Source organism: Thalassophryne amazonica, chromosome 2 (genome assembly GCF_902500255.1).
Source record: "Thalassophryne amazonica chromosome 2, fThaAma1.1, whole genome shotgun sequence".
NCBI lineage: Eukaryota > Metazoa > Chordata > Actinopteri > Batrachoidiformes > Batrachoididae > Thalassophryne > Thalassophryne amazonica.
The window spans coordinates 133,189,102-133,208,580 of NC_047104.1; positions in this window are offsets into that span (position 1 = coordinate 133,189,102).

The window sequence follows — 19,479 nt, forward strand, 5'->3', positions numbered from 1 at the left end:
TTACTTGATTAGTCTTTAGTGAGAGCTGTCCAGGTTCGATCCCACCGCCGTCCCAGCCACAAAGGTCCTGCGGTCACAATCTAGCGTCACGAACAGGATGTGACTTCGGGACGGAGTCAAAAATGGTGGGGAGATATGTAGCGGGATGAAGGTCCCGGGTCCTGATTGAAAAGATGTTCCCGTTAGTTTGGCTAGCGGGGAATTATAGAGGAATGGTAGAGGAATGGTCTTTAGTGCGAGCCGTCTGGGTTTGATCCCACCGCCGTCCCAGCCACAAAGGTCCCGGGACCTTCATCCCGCTACATTATTATTATTGTTATTATGGATTATTTCATTTTAATGGGGGGGAAGCGTGTTCAGGGAAAGACAGGTAACATTATTGTTGACTTTTGTTCAGTTTGATATTTTATAAAATTGGTTTATTTCAGTATTTGAGGCCCCAACTTCAGTATGGTCCTTTAATCCTACGTTCTTGTTTGCCTGTTGTCTATCGTCTTCATACTAAAAGGGAGTGGCAGCAACTAAAAACACCAAGAGGCGTTACAGTGCCAGTGGTAAGAAAATAAAATGCATAACTGAGAGATTACACAACAAACCACAGTAGGGTACCAGGATCCAGAAGAACATTGTACGTTTATAGCATAATAGCAGCTTGTTAGTTAATTTTAACAACATTATAGCTCGAAATAAATATCTTGGTAAAAGTCTAAAAACCAATGACACCAAGCTAAAAACATAGCATAAGCGCTAATAAAGCTAAGCTTTCTAGAGCTTTTTGCTGAAGCTCTAAACATGTGAGCTGCCTGCCCAAACCTGTAATTTAACTTCAGTTTGAAAAGAGGGGTTAATTACAGCACTTGTGAGAGAAAACTGAGGTACTACAGTACTATTCCCAAACCTCCCTGCTGTTGGAATACACTCGCAGCTTTAGCTTAAAATAGTACTCGTGTCATTGCGGACGCAAAGAATAATCATATTAAGTCACAGGAGGAGTGGATTTTTTTTTTTTTTTTTTGTTAAACGCATTATTACTGTCCAACTGAGCAAAGATAAAGTGAAAGTAATAACAAGTACGACGACTTTCAACACTGAATAAAACATTTTAGCAAAGTTCTTTCCAATGTATCCACTCACAACCAGCCAAATATACATTTCAGTGAAGACTCTGATTTTCCAGGCAATGTGTGGGATTTGTGGTTAGGAAACAATGGAGGGGCTGTGGTGGGAAACTCGCTGCGAACAGGACCAGTCCAAAGTCTGCCATGTTTCTCCAGTGAAAACACCCCGACAGTCTCCTCTCTAATTGTTTTCTTTTGTCAGGATTCAGAGTAATGGAGGTGATGAATCTCAGCCAGTCTTGGAGGAAGTCTTGGGCTTTGTGGCTTTTGGTCTCACAGAGAACAGTATTAAACCCCACTGCTGCCTCAGTTCACTATATCCTAATTACAACCACATTAGGTTTCTGAATATCTTCTCTATGTGTAATTAAGATATTTTTAATTTGTGCCAAAAACTATCTCAGTGACCAGTATCCAAATAATGAATGTTTATGAGTTTAATGGTAGGAATATTTCATGAGGTGAAAGATGGAATGGTCCATTCAACAATGGCCTGGATCCTCCATCGTTTTAGTCTGACAGCACTGTTGCAAAAATTCTGCTCACTTTTCAATAGCTTGGTTCAACAGCCTACACAACAGGTGACCTATAAACAGAGATTGATCGACAGTGAACTCCAGCATCTGCAGACCCCTGTGAAGACATCAGAGCATCTCCCAAAGGACAAAATTTCATATTTACAATGCGTAGTGTTACTCCAGGATCAGGATCTGAGACCTGGCCACTAAATAACACCTTGGTGGCCAGGATCGATGGCTTTGACATTAGAGTCCTCTAGAGGATTACAGTGTTTTCACTCAGCTCAAGCTGCATACCAACTGCCATCTGCCTCCTGCCTCTCTAGTAACACAGAGTCTGATGGCATGGACATATCTTGAGCCTCCCTCCTGAACATCCAACCTTAGCCATCATGGACCTCAATCCCCATCAGGCTGGGTGGAAGTTGGCCAAGAGTAGTGACCCTCTGCACCTGTTGGGTGGATGTTATAGTCTGGGACCTCAAGACAAGTAACATCACGCTGGACCAATCTCAAAAGCTGGCACATTTTTCTGCCCATCATCAAGCTTGAGCCCAAGGTCTTCAAAGTGTGTGGTGACTGACATTTTTTTGGATGTTTCATGATCCTGCATTTGATTAGTAGACTTGATTTTTTTTTTTCTTTGCTTCAGGCTGTTGTCCAAGTTGCTTGGAGTCACCATATTGGTTCATATACAGGTTTTACACTCAATTCTCTCACTTACTCAGCTCCAGTTCCACATGGAGAATCAAATGGAGTCCCCGATGTTCCTAAGCACTCTTCCAGCCAAGTACTAATCGGGATCTTCTCTGCTTCACTCGTGACATCTGACAGGATCAGGTGTGCACAATGCAGCATGGCTGCAGGTAAATGGTAGATTCTTATGGAACTTTATTCAAAGGAGAAAGTAGCTATTACATTTACAACACTGTACCTTGAATTCTAGATTCTGCTTTCCTCTGTTTTCTAATTTGCACAAGACTGCATGTGAAAGTCACTGTGCACACATTACATGCACATAAACATGAAATCCTTTTTTTTTTTTTTTTTGGATGTCTTCCATTTTTAAGTGATCCCCACAATGATTCATCCACAGAGTGACAAAGTGATTAAAGCTGTGAAGTTAAGCTCCACCTTCAGCATGAAGCACTTTATGAAGGGATGATGGGTACATATTTAAAAAAAAACTTTATAAACACTAATAATGTAAACAGATTGCATTGAAGCATAACTATTTTTGCATGAAATTTTTTAATTATGTCATTTGGATTTTAAATAAATCAGTGTCTTCTTCATATGCAATCATTTGTTCTTTCTCTACAATACTGAATTTGCTAACATTGATAAATTTTAAACACATGCACGCACGCACATCTCCATGAGGATGGGATGATTTAATTTTTTGCCACCTTTGGACTGTTACCTCTGGTTCAACAAGCAGCAGTGGCCTTGGTGGCTTCCAGGGCGAGAATTAGGAAATGAAAAGGTTTAATATATAAACTGACAAACAGACTCATTTCAAGCTACGTGTAACTTCAAAAATGACACAGCAGAGCACCACAAAGAGAAAGAAGAAATGTGTGCTTCAGCTACATTCATACAAATTCCTTTCGACACAGTTGTGTGAACGTGTGAGTGTGTTATTTGGGTTTTTGAACATAGTAGCTGATAAATACTCAGAAAATAATGATTATTTCTGCACTTCTGCAAACTTATTTATTGCATTTCTCTGTGGACATGGTCTGGTGCTTGCACTGGCAATCACATCTGCTCCTATTCTGTCATCCACCCAGAATGCATGAAGCATCCAGCAGATGGCAGTGTCCAGCAGCTGGCAGGCAGACCTGTAGGATATTTGGATATTACATAAGCAAAATTAAATTGCTTTTTCAATTGATGGTGCATCCAGAAGTACACACACACACACACACACACACACACACACACACACACACACACACACACACACACACACACACACACACACACACACACACACACACACCAGTCGTGCATCTAAATATCATAACACACTGACACTAGTTTTAAACTTTGCACTCAACAATCTGGATTGTGTTCTTTCTTGTTTGTTCCAGAAAAAACACCATCTGTTGTTTAAATAAACAATCTTCAAAGGCTGACTCACACATCAGACCACATTAAACATTTCCAGTTCATTTCAGACGAATCGGAGCACAGGCGCCTTTTGGCGTGTGGCTTCTACACAGCACAGTCTCTGTGGGCATGTATGAACGCTGTAACAACGGTTTGTCAAAGCACTTTAAAGTTCATGTGTTCATATCCATTACAGGACATGATGTTTTTTTCCATGGAAGAAAGAGGTTTTCTGGTTTTGGCTATGCCCTTTGTGTAAAAAACATTGATTGTTATTACACTACATTAAGTCTTTTTTTAAAACTAAATCTTTGATGTTTTTTAAGTTCAGGAATATTCCTTTTTAACTGGTGAAATATGTGCTGACATTTTTGTCAATGCCACAATTCTCAAAGCAACCTTTTTCATTTTGTACTATGGCACTGCTCCCCAACCTTTGAGTCATGACTTCATGATCAAACTGATCCCAGTAAGTGCAGTCCTGGGCAAAATTATCAGCTCCCCTGACATTTGAGTACAGAATTCATGTAAATGAACCAATTTCTGTTATCAGAAAATTTAATAAAATGTCCAATCATACTGTTGTGATGTTAGACATGTGCTTTAGATTAGATTACATAGAACTTTACTGATCCATTGGGAAGACTACCTCAGGGAAAGTGAGGTTCCGGCAGCATTGTATAGCAGCACACAGTGTAAGAAGCACACAGAGTATCAAAAGTGAAAGTTAAAAAAAATGTTTGCAAATATAAATATAAATACACAACAAATATACATACCAGACATACTAATACAATAACATGCTTTTGGAGGGCGGTATGCATTTTCAGAGGCATGACGTTCATGCCCAGTCATCCAAAATGACAGATATCTGTCATTTTGGATGACTGGGCATGAACTCAGAAAATGCATACCGCACGACAACAACATGTTATTTGCATTATTATCACTTTTTACTGAGATACACAACACGTAACATGTACCTAAAAAGTTGGCTCACTTTAACTTTTGTTGTGTCGGCTGGTGCGCGCGCTGCTCTCCAAATTTGGCAGTGCATTCTCATCAAGCTGGCTGCTTAATTAGCTGCTGTTCAATGTTGTACTATCCATGAGAAAATCATCCGGAATATCCATATTGGGACCAAAACACACTTCACTTTTATCTTTTCCTCTGCGGATAGTTTTTTTTCCCCTCTGCGGACAGTTCATGGGCTGCGCGCTATGACATCATTTGTTTACGCACAGCGGGCGGGTATAGCCAGGTAGCGTCGACGTAAATCTACGATACCGGCCTAGCAACGCCTCGGTAAAGTGATAATAATGATGAATACTGGTTTACTGGCTGCTGCTGTTCCTCTCCTTCCCGTCCCCTGTCTTCCTGTTACTCCTCCTCCCCCTGAGTGAGGAGTTGAACAGTCTAAGGGACAAAGGAGTTTTTCAGTCTGTTGGTCCTGCACTTGGGAAGGAGCAGTCTGTGGCTGAAGAGGCTGGACGTGTCCTTCTTGGATGTGCTGCCCCCCCAGCACACCACAGTGTAAAAGAGGACACTGGCTACTACAGACTGGTAGAACATCCACAGGAGTTTCTTGCAGATGTTAAACGACCGCAACCTTTGGGTCATTGTTCTCATTCAGTCAGACCTAGTGTTCTGGCATTTTGCTCTAAAATGCTTTGGTAATCTGATTTTATCATTCTTTTGATGTATTCATTGCCACCAATACCAGAGGTAGCAACGCAGCCCCACTGACAGAACCACCAGGATGTTTTACTGTAGGGTGTTCTTTTGTCTTTTGGTTTTGTCTGCATTGAACGCTACTTATACTTTGTATCTTTCTTACAATAGTGCCTCCTTGCTCTTCACAGATGGAGCACTGCTTGATTATGTGTGCAGCATGTGGTACAGACTGAAACCATCACTCCAGACTGCTCCAGGTCAGTCTGGAGCTCTTCAGATGATGTGCATTTATATTTTTCCACAAAACCACATCAACCTTCCAACACACACACACACACACACACACACACACACACACACACACACACACACACACACACACACACACACACACACACACACACACACACACACACACACACACACACACAAAAAAAAACAGAAATCTTAGTTTTGCACACAGGAATGAATAAAATTGAATAGTTTTGTTGAATGCTTCATTTCCAAAGTAAAAGTAAAACAATGTCAACATCCACTATACAAATAATGAATGTTTATGAATTCAATGGTATGAATATTTAAATATTAGTTCCATTAAAAGAATGGAAAAAACATTCATTATTTGTTTTATATAACGGCGAAAATAGATCTTTGTCATTTGATATTTTATTAATTTATAAACAACAGAAAAGGGACATTTTGGTGTTCTTCACTGGTGCTTAACAGTTCAACACAAACTTTAAATAGGAGTCCAAAATTGTTCTCAGTAGTCTGCAATGCCGTCCACTGACTTTGTGTACAGACTACCGTCTGCTTTCCTCAGTCCACCAAAAAATCGCTACAGAAATTTGTCCAGCTTTTCATCCTAACAGCTCTTCATGCCTCCAGACGGCTTACAGCGTAGTGGCTTTGGTTTCTTTTTTGTATTAGAAGAATTAGCAGTGTCAGCTCCTTCAAATCATCATTTGCCAGCAAAACAAACTCCGCCTTGTTTAGCTAAACACTGCCCCCGGTAGTGTGAGCATCTATGCTTGTTGGGCGCGCAATAGCACATTTCATACAGCACCAAAATTGCACTCTAAAAAAGAACTATTGCACAGTCAATGAAACACAATGGCAAATGGTATGAATAATCCATGTCATGTGACATACAAGCCACAAATCCAATGACAAGGATCCACTCAGCCGGTACCCAGCGCTGCCCAGGTTAACCTGCTTTAGACATAAGCCAAATGCCAATCATTTTAATCAGAACAATTGCCTAACATTTGTTTTTGTAATGCTGATGTTTTATAAATACTCAAATACAACTATAAGGGGTAGACTCCCCAAACTAAGTGGAAATAACTGGTTAAAAGACAAACAAAGTCCTTCATGCAGACTTTGTTTTGCAATCAAATTTGTAATAAAGTGACACACAAAAGGTAGGTAACAGTAAATGTAAATATCAATTAATCAAAACTGAGATAGTGGTGTATTTCACTGTTTTTACATTGCAATTTTACAAACATAAAATGAATGTATTCAGACAGGAAGGCAAACTGGGTTGTACAGGACAGTCAGGTGCTTAACAGTTGAGAACATAAATTAGCTGAAGGAAGGGATTAAACAAACATAGATGGCCAACACATATACAGGGTTGGAAATTTGAATCTGCCTGGTCATACCCACACCCTCAGCCTAAGCATGTTGTTGTTTTGCTGAGTGTGCTGTGGCTGTGCTGTGCTGAGTGTGCTGCAGAAAGGGATTAAATAAACAGAGATGGCCAACACATATACAGGGCTGGAAATCTGAATCTTCCTGGTCATACCCACAGCCTCAGCCTAAGCATGTTGTTGTTTTGCTGAGTGTGCTGTAGAAAGGGATTAAATAAACAGAGATGGCCAACACATATACAGGGCTGGAAATTTGAATCTGCCTGGTCATACCCACAGCCTCAGCCTAAGCATGTTGTTGTTTTGCTGAGTGTGCTGTAGAAAGGGATTAAATAAACAGAGATGGCCAACACATATACAGGGCTGGAAATTTGAATCTGCCTGGTCATACCCACAGCCGGCTATTTTGGGGGTAATTTTCAGTTCAACTTTTAAATAAATGGTACCAGTTTGTTCCCCATGTCATGAGGATTCAGAATATATATAGTTTTTAGGGCTACATATTATAGTTTGGGAGTTTATCCCGGACAGACAGACAGACAGACAGACAGACAGGCAGACAGACATAGCCTTTTATGTATATAGATGGTGCAAACTATTCCTTTTTATAACCCTATTAACTCAACCAATTTGCAACAACACTTACCAAAACTGAAGCAACTTTAACTTTTGACCCCTGTACAAACTGAAATTGACCTTTCTCACCATTTTTGCTGTTTTTACCCCATAACTCCATAGAATTCAGTCATGGGTGGTCCAAACTATACCTTTTAGGAATCTTTATGATCAGATAAATAATGCAATATACATTTCAATATGACTGGAGCATTTTAAAATTTTGACCCTATGTATGAGTAATTCTTCACGGAGCCCTACCTGGCTCAAGAGTAATGTCTAAGGAGTATTTGTGCTGAATTTGGTGCTTGTATCACCATTTCAAAAATTCTTCTAAAATATTATGCTATCTACTGCACAAAGCTTACAAAGAAATTCTGAGCGACAAACGGGGGTGTTTACTGCATATAACAGCACCCACAGGAAGCAAAGGTCATTGCAAGTTGTGTTTTGGATGCTTACAACCCCAATTCCAATGAAGTTGGGACAATTGTGTAAAATGTAAATAAAAACAGAATATAATGATTTGCAAATCCTGTTTAACCTATACTCAATTGAATATCAAATCAAATCAATTTTATTTATATAGCGCCAAATCACAACAAACAGTTGCCCCAAGGTGCTTTATATTGTAAGGCAAAAGCCATACAATAATTACAGAAAAACCCCAACGGTCAAAACGACCCCCTGTGAGTAAGCACTTGGCAACAGTGGGAAGGAAAAACTCCCTTTTAACAGGAAGAAACCTCCAGCAGAACCAGGCTCAGGGAGGGGCAGTCTTCTGCTGGGACTGGTTGGGGCTGAGGGGAGAGAATCAGGAAAAAGACATGCTGAATACACCATAGAATACACCATAAAGACGAGATATTTAATGTTCAAACTGATAAACTTTATTGTTTTGTGCAAATATGGCTGCAACACATTTCAAAAACACAAGAAAGGTGATGTAACACAGTGGTATGTTTACCACTGTGTTACATCACCTTTCCTTCTAACAACACTCAATAAGCGTTTGGGAACCGAGGACACTAATTGTGAGTGTCATGATTGGGTATAAAAGGAACATCCCCAAAAGGCTCAGCCGTTCACAAGCAAAGATGGGACGAGGATCACCACTTTGTGAACAACTGCGTGAAAAAAATAGTCCAACAGTTTAGGAACAATGTTTCACAATGTTCAATTGCAAGGAATTTAGGGATTCCATCATCTACAGTCCATAATATAAACAGAAGATTCAGAAAATCTGGAAAACTTTCTACACGTAAGCGGCAAGGCCGAAAACCAACATTGAATGCCCGTGACCTTTGATCCCTCAGGCAGCACTGTATTAAAAACCGACATCATTGTGTAAAGTGTTGTGTGGGCCGCTGAAGAGGAGGTACTGCTGGCCACCACCAGAGGGCGCCCTGCCTGAAGTGCGGGCTTCAGGCACGAGAGGGTGCTGCCGCCTCTTCAGGACAGTCAGACGTGGCAGCTGTCAATCATCATCTCCAACAGCTGTCATTCATCAACCACTCCATAAAGCCGGATGACATCTCCACCTCGCTGCCGAGATATCTTCAAGCCAAGAAGGTAATACCTCAGCCGTGATTGTGCCATGCGCACATTATTTTCTCCATTCTTTGATATTGTTTCAGGAGTCTACTCGCTGTTGTTGTTCTGTCTGGAGTACGGAGTGGTGACGAAGTGAAGGGCGTTCACTTGTCACACCAAACTACAGAGACAACCGGAGTTTAACTGTCAATAAAAGGTGGAGGTGTTCTTTCCCACTTTAAAAGGAGAAGTCTATCTGTTCTGACTGTGTTACTGGGTGTGCACACACCCACCCTTGATTGTTTCTGCTTCCTGCCAGCAGTACCAGATCCGACAGCCGGAGACGGTGACCACCTGGGGACTCGGGACTTGGCGGCTCTAGTATTCTTCGGGTTTGGTGGAGTTGGAAATGGTATGGGTTCCGGCTCCTCTCTGGATGGACGTCTTCTATCCTTGAGCCTGCCCACACGTCACCTTTGTAGATTGACTACATACAAATTCTGTAATCGTCTGTATTTCATTGTGCACATTCACAACAGTAAAGTGTTCTATTTTCGGCTCATTCATTGTCCATTCATTTATGCCCCCTGTTGTGGGTCCATGTCACTACACTTTCCCAACATAAAGGATCTTACCGCGTGGGCTCAGGAACACTTCAAGAAACCATTGTCAGTTAACACAGTTCATGGCTACATCTACAAGTGCAAGTTAAAACTCTACCATGCAAAGTGAAAGCCATACATCAACAACATCCAGAAATGCCACCACCTTCTCTGGGCCTGAGCTCATTTGAAATGAACAGACGCAAAGTGGAAAAGTGTGCTGTGGTCTGATGAGTCCACATTTCAAATTGTTTTTGGAAATCATGGACGTCGTGTCCTCCGGACAAAAGAGGAAAAAGACCATCCAGATTGTTACCAGCGCAAAGTTCAAAAGCCAGCATCTGTGATGGTATGGGGGTGTGCTAGTGCCCATGACATGGGCAACTTACACATCTGTGATGGCACCATCAATGCTGAAAGGTACGTCCAGGTTTTGGAGAAACACATGCTGCCATCCAAGCAACGTCTTTTTCAGGGACGTCCCTGCTTATTTCAGCAAGGCAATGCCAAGCCACATTCTGCACGTGTTACAACAACGTGGCTTCGTAGTAAAAGAGTGCGGGTACTAGACTGACCTGCCTGCAGTCCAGACCTGTCGTCCACTGAAAAAGTGTGGCGCATTATGAAGCGCAAAAACGACAACAGAGACCCCGGATCATAAATATTCAATATTTGTATACCGTATTTTTACGGGATTTGTGGACTGTTGAACAACTGAAGTTGTACATCAAGCAAGAATGGGAAAGAATTCGACCTACAAAGCTTCAATAATTAGTGTCCTCAGTTCCCAAATGCTTATTGAGTGTTTTTAGAAGGAAAGGTGATGTAACACAGTGGTAAACATACCACTGTCTCAACTTTTTTGAAACGTGTTGCAGGCATGATCCATTTTAAAATGAGCAAATATTTGCACAAAAACAATAAACATTATCAGGTTGAACATTAAATATTTTGTCTTTGTGGTTTATTCAATTGAATATAGGTTGAAGAGGATTTGCAAATCATTGTATTCTGTTTTTATTTACATTTTACACAATGTCCCAATTTCATTGGAATTGGAGTTGTATTTCATGAATACACAGAATAGAATAGAATAGAATAGAATAGAATAGAATAGAATAGAATAGAAAACAAATAATGAATGTTTATGAGTTCAATGGTATTCACCTCGTTGAATGGTATCTTCCAGCTTTCACCTCATTAAATATTTGTTCCATTGAAAGAATGTAAAAACATTCATTATTTGTTTTATATAACGGCTAAAATAGATCCTTGTCATTTCACATTTTATTAAGTTATAAACAACAGAAAAGGGACTTACATTTTGGTGTTCCACTGCTGCTAAAGTCCAAATTGTAACGTGTGGTCCAGTGATGCTGTGCACTGACTTCAGACTTCCATAAAAAAAGAAAAAAAAAGACTTTGTGTAGTTCCTCAGTCCATCCAAAAATCACTTCAGCTTTTCATCTGAACAGTTCTTCATGCATCCAGACAGCTTACAGTGGAGTGGATTTTGTGTGTGTGTGTGTGTGTGTTACAAGAATTACCAGCATCAGTCAGCTCAATCAAATCATGTCTTGGTAGAGTCGCTGTCCCCGTGCGCACATACACACAACCTGGTCGGCGCTTGTGCACACATGTACTACCAAAAAAGATTGTTTACATCCTCAGTGCTGTGAAAAAAACATCACATCAGAAATTAGTCCAGCTTTTCATTCCAACTTGCTGCCAACAGCCTCCAGACACCACAGTGGATTTGTTTTGTGTGTGCGTGCTCGCGCACGTTGAGTGTGTGTGAGCGTGCATGCGCATATGTGGGTGCGCATGAATGTGCGTGCAAGAGCACATGTGGGTGCATGCACGTGCATGAGCATGTGCCGCGTGCATGTGTGTGCACGTGTACAGAGTGCAGAGTGCAATGGTACCAAACGTATGGCACCAAATTTGCATTCTAAATGGAACCAAACTGTACTCTAAATGCAATGCAACACAAATAGGATGAATTAATCCATGCCATGTGACATACAAAGCACCAATCAAATGACAAGGATCCATTCAGCCATTATATAAAATAGAATAGAATAGAATAGAAGCTTTATTTGTCATTGTACACATACGAGATTAGGGGTGCCACTCCACAACTGAGTTTGAGAATAAGAAAAGATAAAAAGAAGTCATCACCTGTGACTTGTAAATAACTAACTTAGCGGATCAAGTGAAAAATGTAAGTTATAAATAAGTGAATATATGTATAAGCTATTTAAAATGAATAAATATACATTCTAGAATAGAAATGGCAAATTCTAGAAATGGGGAATATGAGGACCGACTGGTTTGCGTCCAGTGTTTCCGATCCAAAGTTTTAACATAAAAGTTATATGTTTTGGGCTCTCCCTTTCAAAGAATAAGTGAGGTGCTGTTTATTTTCCAGTCTGTCTTTGTTTTGTTACTTTAAGCACCGCGTCTGTCAGCCGTGGTGTAATTATATGGAGACAGAGACACAGGAGGGGGGAGGCCTTGGAGACAGCCTTCTCTTTCAGCTGCTGGGAGCTGAGACCAGCTCTGCCTGAAGCTGCTCACCACTTGAACAGCAGCCAAGAGACTCTTCGACTCCCATTGTAACCCCTTAGGTCATCCAAAGAGGGCTTTCCTCTAATTTGCCTCGTGGTTTTCTCTAAATACTGCTGATCTCAGAGACAAATTGGAATATGTCACTACATGAATATATGGATCGGTTTTTGTGGACTAAGCAATTACGAATTTAGGCCAGTTCCTTGAACAGTTATCTGTGATGTCTCAGAAAGTCCATGGTGGAAGATTTTATTTCTCCTCATGCCTTCAGGAATATACTGGCAATAATTATGGAATCACCGGCCTCGGAGGCTGTTCATTCAGTTGTTTAATTTTGTAGAAAAAAAGCAGATCACAGATATGACACAAAACTAAAGTCATTTCAAATGGCAACTTTCTGGCTTTAAGAAACACTATAAGAAATCAGGAAAAAAAAAATTGTGGCAGTCAGTAACGGTTACTTTTTTAGACCAAGCAGAGGGAAAAAAAATATGGAATCACTCAATTCTGATGAATAAATTATGGAATCACCCTGTAAATTTTCATCCCCAAAACAACACCTGCATTAAATCAGATCTGCTCGTCAGTCTGCATCTAAAAAGGAGTGATCACACCTTGGAGAGCTGTTGCACCAAGTGGACTGACATGAATCATGGCTCCAACATGAGAGATGTCAATTGAAACAAAGGACAGGATTATCAAACTCTTAAAAGAGGGTAAATCATCACGCAATGTTGCAAAAGATGTTGGTTGTTCACAGTCAGCTGTGTCTAAACTCTGGACCAAATACAAACAACATGGGAAGGTTGTTAAAGGCAAACATACTGGTAGACCAAGGAAGACATCAAAGCGTCAAGACAGAAGACTTAAAGCTATATGTCTCAAAAATCGAAAATGCACAACAAAACAAATGAGGAACGAATGGGAGGAAACTGGATTCAGCGTCTGTGACAGAACTGTAAGAAACCGCCTAAAGGAAATGGGATTTACATACAGAAAAGCTAAACGAAAGCCATCATTAACACCTAAACAGAAAAAAACAAGGTTACAATGGGCTAAGAAAAAGCAATCGTGGACTGTGGATGACTGGATGAGAGTCATATTCAGTGATGAATCTCGAATCTGCATTGCGCACGGTGATGATGCTGGAACTTGTTTGGTGCCGTTCCAATGAGATTTATAAAGATGACTGCCTGAAGAGAACATGTAAATTTCCACAGTCATTGATGACATGGGGCTGCATGTCAGGTAAAGGCACTGGGGAGATGGCTGTCATTACATCATCAATAAATGCACAAGTTTACGTTGATATTTTGGACACTGTTCTTATCCTATCAATTGAAAGGATGTTTGGGGATCAATCAATCAATCAATCAATTTTTTTATATAGCGCCAAATCACAACAAACAGTTGCCCCAAGGCGCTTTATATTGTAAGGCAAGGCCATACAATAATTATGTAAAACCCCAACGGTCAAAACGACCCCCTGTGAGCAAGCACTTGGCTACAGTGGGAAGGAAAAACTCCCTTTTAACAGGAAGAAACCTCCAGCAGAACCAGGCTCAGGGAGGGGCAGTCTTCTGCTGGGACTGGTTGGGGCTGAGGGAGAGAACCAGGAAAAAGACATGCTGTGGAGGGGAGCAGAGATCGATCACTAATGATTAAATGCAGAGTGTTGCATACAGAGCAAAAAGAGAAAGAAACAGTGCATCATGGGAACCCCCCAGCAGTCTACGTCTATAGCAGCATAACTAAGGGATGGTTCAGGGTCACCTGATCCAGCCCTAACTATAAGCTTTAGCAAAAAGGAAAGTTTTAAGCCTAATCTTAAAAGTAGAGAGGGTGTCTGTCTCCCTGATCTGAATTGGGAGCTGGTTCCACAGGAGAGGAGCCTGAAAGCTGAAGGCTCTGCCTCCCATTCTACTCTTACAAACCCTAGGAACTACAAGTAAGCCTGCAGTCTGAGAGCGAAGCGCTCTATTGGGATGATGAAATCATTTTTCAAGATGATAATGCATCTTGCCATAGAGCAAAAACTGAAAACATTCCTTGCAAAAAGACACATAGGGTCAATGTCATGGCCTGCAAATAGTCCGGATCTTAATCCAATTGAAAATCTTTGGTGGAAGTTGAAGAAAATGGTCCATGACAAGGCTCCAACCTGCAAAGCTGATCTGGCAACAGCAATCAGAGAAAGTTGGAGCCAGATTGATGAAGAGTACTGTTTGTCACTCATTAAGTCCATGCCTCAGAGACTGCAAGCTGTTATAAAAGCCAGAGGTGGTGCAACAAAATACTAGTGATGTGTTGGAGCATTCTTTTGTTTTTCATGATTCCATAATTTTTTCCTCAAAATTGAGTGATTCCATATTTTTTTTCCCTCTGCTTGGTCTAAAAAAGTAACTGTTACTGACAGCCACAATTTTTTTTCCTGATTTCTTATAGTGTTTCTTAAAGCCAGAAAGTTGCCATTTGAAATTACTTTAGTTTTGTGTCATGTCTGTGATCTGCTTTTTTCTACAAAATTAAACAACTGAATGAATATCCTCCGAGGCCAGTGATTCCATAATTTTTGCCAGGGGTTGTATGTATGTGTTTGCCTGATTTTATGACTACTTGTCACCATTTCAGTACACTCAAAAAATGGCTCTTTGGATGACCTCAATTCAATTATGTGCAGGATTTCCATCTAATAAATATATGTAGCCCCAACTCAAATAAAACACATCCATGCAAGACAATTTACACTCAACAAAAATATAAACGCAACACTTTTGGTTTTGCTCCCATTTTCTATGAGATGAACTCAAAGATCTAAAACTTTTTCCACATACACAATATCACCATTTCCCTCAAATATTGTTCACAAACCAGTCTAAATCTGTGATAGTGAGCACTTCTCCTTTGCTGAGATAATCCATCCCACCTCACAGGTGTGCCATATCAAGATGCTGATTAGACACCATGATTAGTGCACAGGTGTGCCTTAGACTGCCCACAATAAAAGGCCACTCTGAAAGGTGCAGTTTTGTTTTATTGGGGGGGATACCAGTCAGTATCTGGTGTGACTGTTGTGTGGGCCGCTGAAGAGGAGGTACTGCTGGCCCACCACCACCAGATGGCGCCCTGCTTGGAGTGCGGGCTTCAAGCACGAGAGGGCGCCGGAGCTACTGGGAGTGACAGCTGTCACTCTTCATCAGCACCAGCTGTCACTCAGTCATCTCATCGCCATCACCATAAAGGCCGAACTGCAACTCCACCTCCTCGCCGAGAAATCAGCTACCATTCAGGTAACTTCTCTGCTGAATCTTAATCGAGCATTAGTCTGATCTCTTTTGCAGCCGTTTTCCTGGGACGGATTCCTTGTCTGCTGTGTTGGCGTTTGGTGTGGACTGCGACGGCTTCGCCTCACACCCCAAACCAGATAAGTGGTTGTCTCAGGAGCTGCACGAGTGTGTGATTGGAGGTGGAGGTTCTCCCTCCTAACTGAACACTGACTGTGGGATTACTGAGTGTGCGAACTCACACTCATCAGTTCTGTTTCTGTTCTCTGCCAGCAGTACCGGGTCTGACTGCTGAAGACAGTGGCCACCTGGGGCGCAGGGCTTGGCGGCTCCGGTGTTCTTCAGATCCGTTGGTGGTGGAAGCTGTGTGGGATCCGGCTCTTCTCTCGCCAGACGTCTTCTATCTTCGAGCCTGCCCACACGTCACCTTGTGTAAAATTGACATTCCACCACATTGTTATTGTCTGTACTTCGTTGTGCGATTCACAACATTAAATTGTTACTTTTTGGCTTATCCATTGTCCGTTCATTAACGCCCCCTGTTGTGGGTCTGTGTCACGACACTTTCACAACAGTGACCACCATTTGCCTCATGCAGTGCAACACATCTCCTTCGCATAGAGTTGATCAGGTTGTCAGTTGTGGCCTGTGGAATGTTGGTCCACTCCTCTTTAATGGCTATGCGAAGTTGCTGGATATTGGCAGGAACTGGTACACGCTGTCGTATACGCCAGACCAGAGCATCCCAAACATGCTCAATGGGTGACATGTCCGGTGAGTATGCCGGCCATGCAAGAACTGGGACATTTTCAGCTTCCAAGAATTGTGTACAGATCCTTGCAACATGGGGCCGTGCATTATCCTGCTGCAACATGAGGTGATGTTTTTGGATGTATGGCACAACAATGGGCCTCAGGATCTCGTCACGGTGTCTGTGCATTCAAAATGCCATCAATAAAATGCACCTGTGTTCTTCATCCATAACAGACGCCTGCCCATACCATAACCCCACCGCCACCATGGGCCACTCGATCCACAAAATTGACATCAGAAAACCGCTCACCCACACGATGCCACACACGCTGTCTGCCATCTGCCCTGGACAGTGTGAACCGGGATTCATCCGTGAAGAGAACACCTCTCCAACATGCCAAACGCCAGCAAATGTGAGCATTTGCCCACTCAAGTCGGTTACGACGACGAACTGGAGTCAGGTTGAGACCCCGATGAGGACGACGAGCATGCAGATGAGCTTCCCTGAGATGGTTTCTGACAGTTTGTGCAGAAATTCTTTGGTTATGCAAACCGACTGTTTCAGCAGCTGTCCGAGTGGCTGGTCTCAGACGATCTTGGAGGTGAACATGCTGGATGTGGAGGTCCTGGACTGGTGTGGTTACACGTGGTCTGCGGTTGTGAGGCTGGTTGGATGTACTGCCAAATTCTCTGAAACGCCTTTGGAGGCGGCTTATGGTAGAGAAATGAACATTCAATACACGAGCAACAGCTCTGGTTGACATTCCTGCTGTCAGCATGCCAATTGCACGCTCCCTCAAATCTTGCGACATCTGTGGCATTGTGCTGTGTGATAAAACTGCACCTTTCAGAGTGGCCTTTTATTGTGGGCAGTCTAAGGCACACCTGTGCACTAATCATGGTGTCTAATCAGCATCTTGATATGGCACACCTGTGAGGTGGGATGGATTATCTCAGCAAAGGAGAAGTGCTCCCTATCACAGATTTAGACTGGTTTGTGAACAATATTTGAGGGAAATGGTGATATTGTGTATGTGGAAAAAGTTTTAGATCTTTGAGTTCATCTCATACAAAATGGGAGCAAAACCAAAAGTGTTGCGTTTATATTTTTGTTGAGTGTAATTTAATTTAGTTGGGACTACATATATTTATTAGGTGGAATTCAATCCAGTGAGTCAGGTTTTTTTTGTGTATCACTCAAACAAATGACTCATTGGATGAACTCAATTCAATTATGTGCAAGATTTCCATCTAATAAATATATGTAGCCCCAACTCAAATAAAGTGTATCGATGCAAGATAATTTAATTTAATTTAGTTGCATTAGTTGTTTTAGTGTACTCTAAAACGTGACAGCTGATAGTGCTCCTCCTTGAGCTGGTCCTCTCCATGTTTGAGTAAGTCTTTTTGGTGGTTCCCTTTTTTCCACTCGGGGTCAGCAGATCACACAGATAACGGTGCTAATTCTCGTAACATGCGCACACACACAAAATTCACACCACTGTAAGCTGTCTGGATGCATGAAGAGCTATTAAGATGAAAAGCTGAAAAGCTGATGTGATGTTTGGCTGGACCGAGGAACTACACAGTGGAAGTCTAACGTCAGTGCACAGCATCACCGGACTACACATCACAATTTGGACTTTAGCAGCAGTGGAACACCAAAATGTAAGTCCCTTTTCTGTTGTTTATAAATTAATAAAATATAAAATGACAAGGATCTATTTTAGCCCTTATATAAAAGAAATAATGTTTTTACATTCTTTCAATGCGCGAATATTTCATGAGGTGAAAGCTGGAACGTTCCAGCTTTCACCTCAAGAAATATTTGTACCACTGAACTCATAAACATTCATTATTTGTATGCCGTATTTTTACGGGATTCGTGGACTGACAATGTACTAACCATCAAAGCCCATGCTCCAAAATCGATACCTTCAAGCTAGACTGAAATTAGCAGCTGCCCACATGGACAAGACAAAAGCCTTCTGGAGAAAGGTATTATGGTCAGTGGAGACAAATATTGAGCTATTTGGCCAAAATAACAAGAGTGTTTGGGTGTTTGGACAAGTAAAGGTGAGGTTTTCAAACCTATGAACACTGTACCAATTGTCAAACATGGAGCTATTTTGCTGCCAGTGGTACTGGTGCATTGTGCAAAGTGGATGGAACAATGAAGAAGGAGGACTACCACCAAATTCTTCAGCATCATCTCAAATCACCAGCTGCATGGTTGAAACATGGTTACAAGAGGATGTTCCAACAGGAAAATGATCTTAAACACACGTTAAAACTGGTTGTACAGTAGTGTTCAGAATAATAGTGCTATGTGACCAAAAAGATTAATCCAGGTTTTGAGTATATTTCCTATTGTTACATGGGAAACAAGGTACCAGTAGATTCAGTAGATTCTCACAAATCCAACAAGACCAAGCATTCATGATATGCACACTCTTAAGGCTATGAAATTGGGCTATTAGTAAAAAAAATTAGAAAAGGGGGTGTTCACAATAATTGTAGCATCTGCTGTTGACGCTACAAATTCAAAACTATTATGTTCAAAGTGCTTTTTTTAGCAATCCTGTGAATTACTAAACTAGTATTTAGTTGTATAACCACAGTTTTTCATGATTTCTTCACATCTGCGAGGCATTAATTTTGTTGGTTTGGAACCAAGATTTTGCTTGTTTACTAGTGTCCTTGGGGTCATTGTCTTGTTGAAACACCCATTTCAAGGGCATGACCTCTTCAGCATAAGGTAACATGACCTCTTCAAGTATTTTGACATATCCAAACTGATCCATGATACCTGGTATGCGATATATAGGCCCAACACCATAGTAGGAGAAACATGCCCATATCATGATGCTTGCACCACCATGCTTCACTGTCTTCACTGTGAACTGTGGCTTGAATTCAGAGTTTGGGGGTCGTCTCACAAACTGTCTGCGGCCCTTGGACCCAAAAAGAACAATTTTAATCTCATCAGTCCACAAAATATTCCTCCATTTCTCTTTAGGCCAGTTGATGTGTTGTTTGGC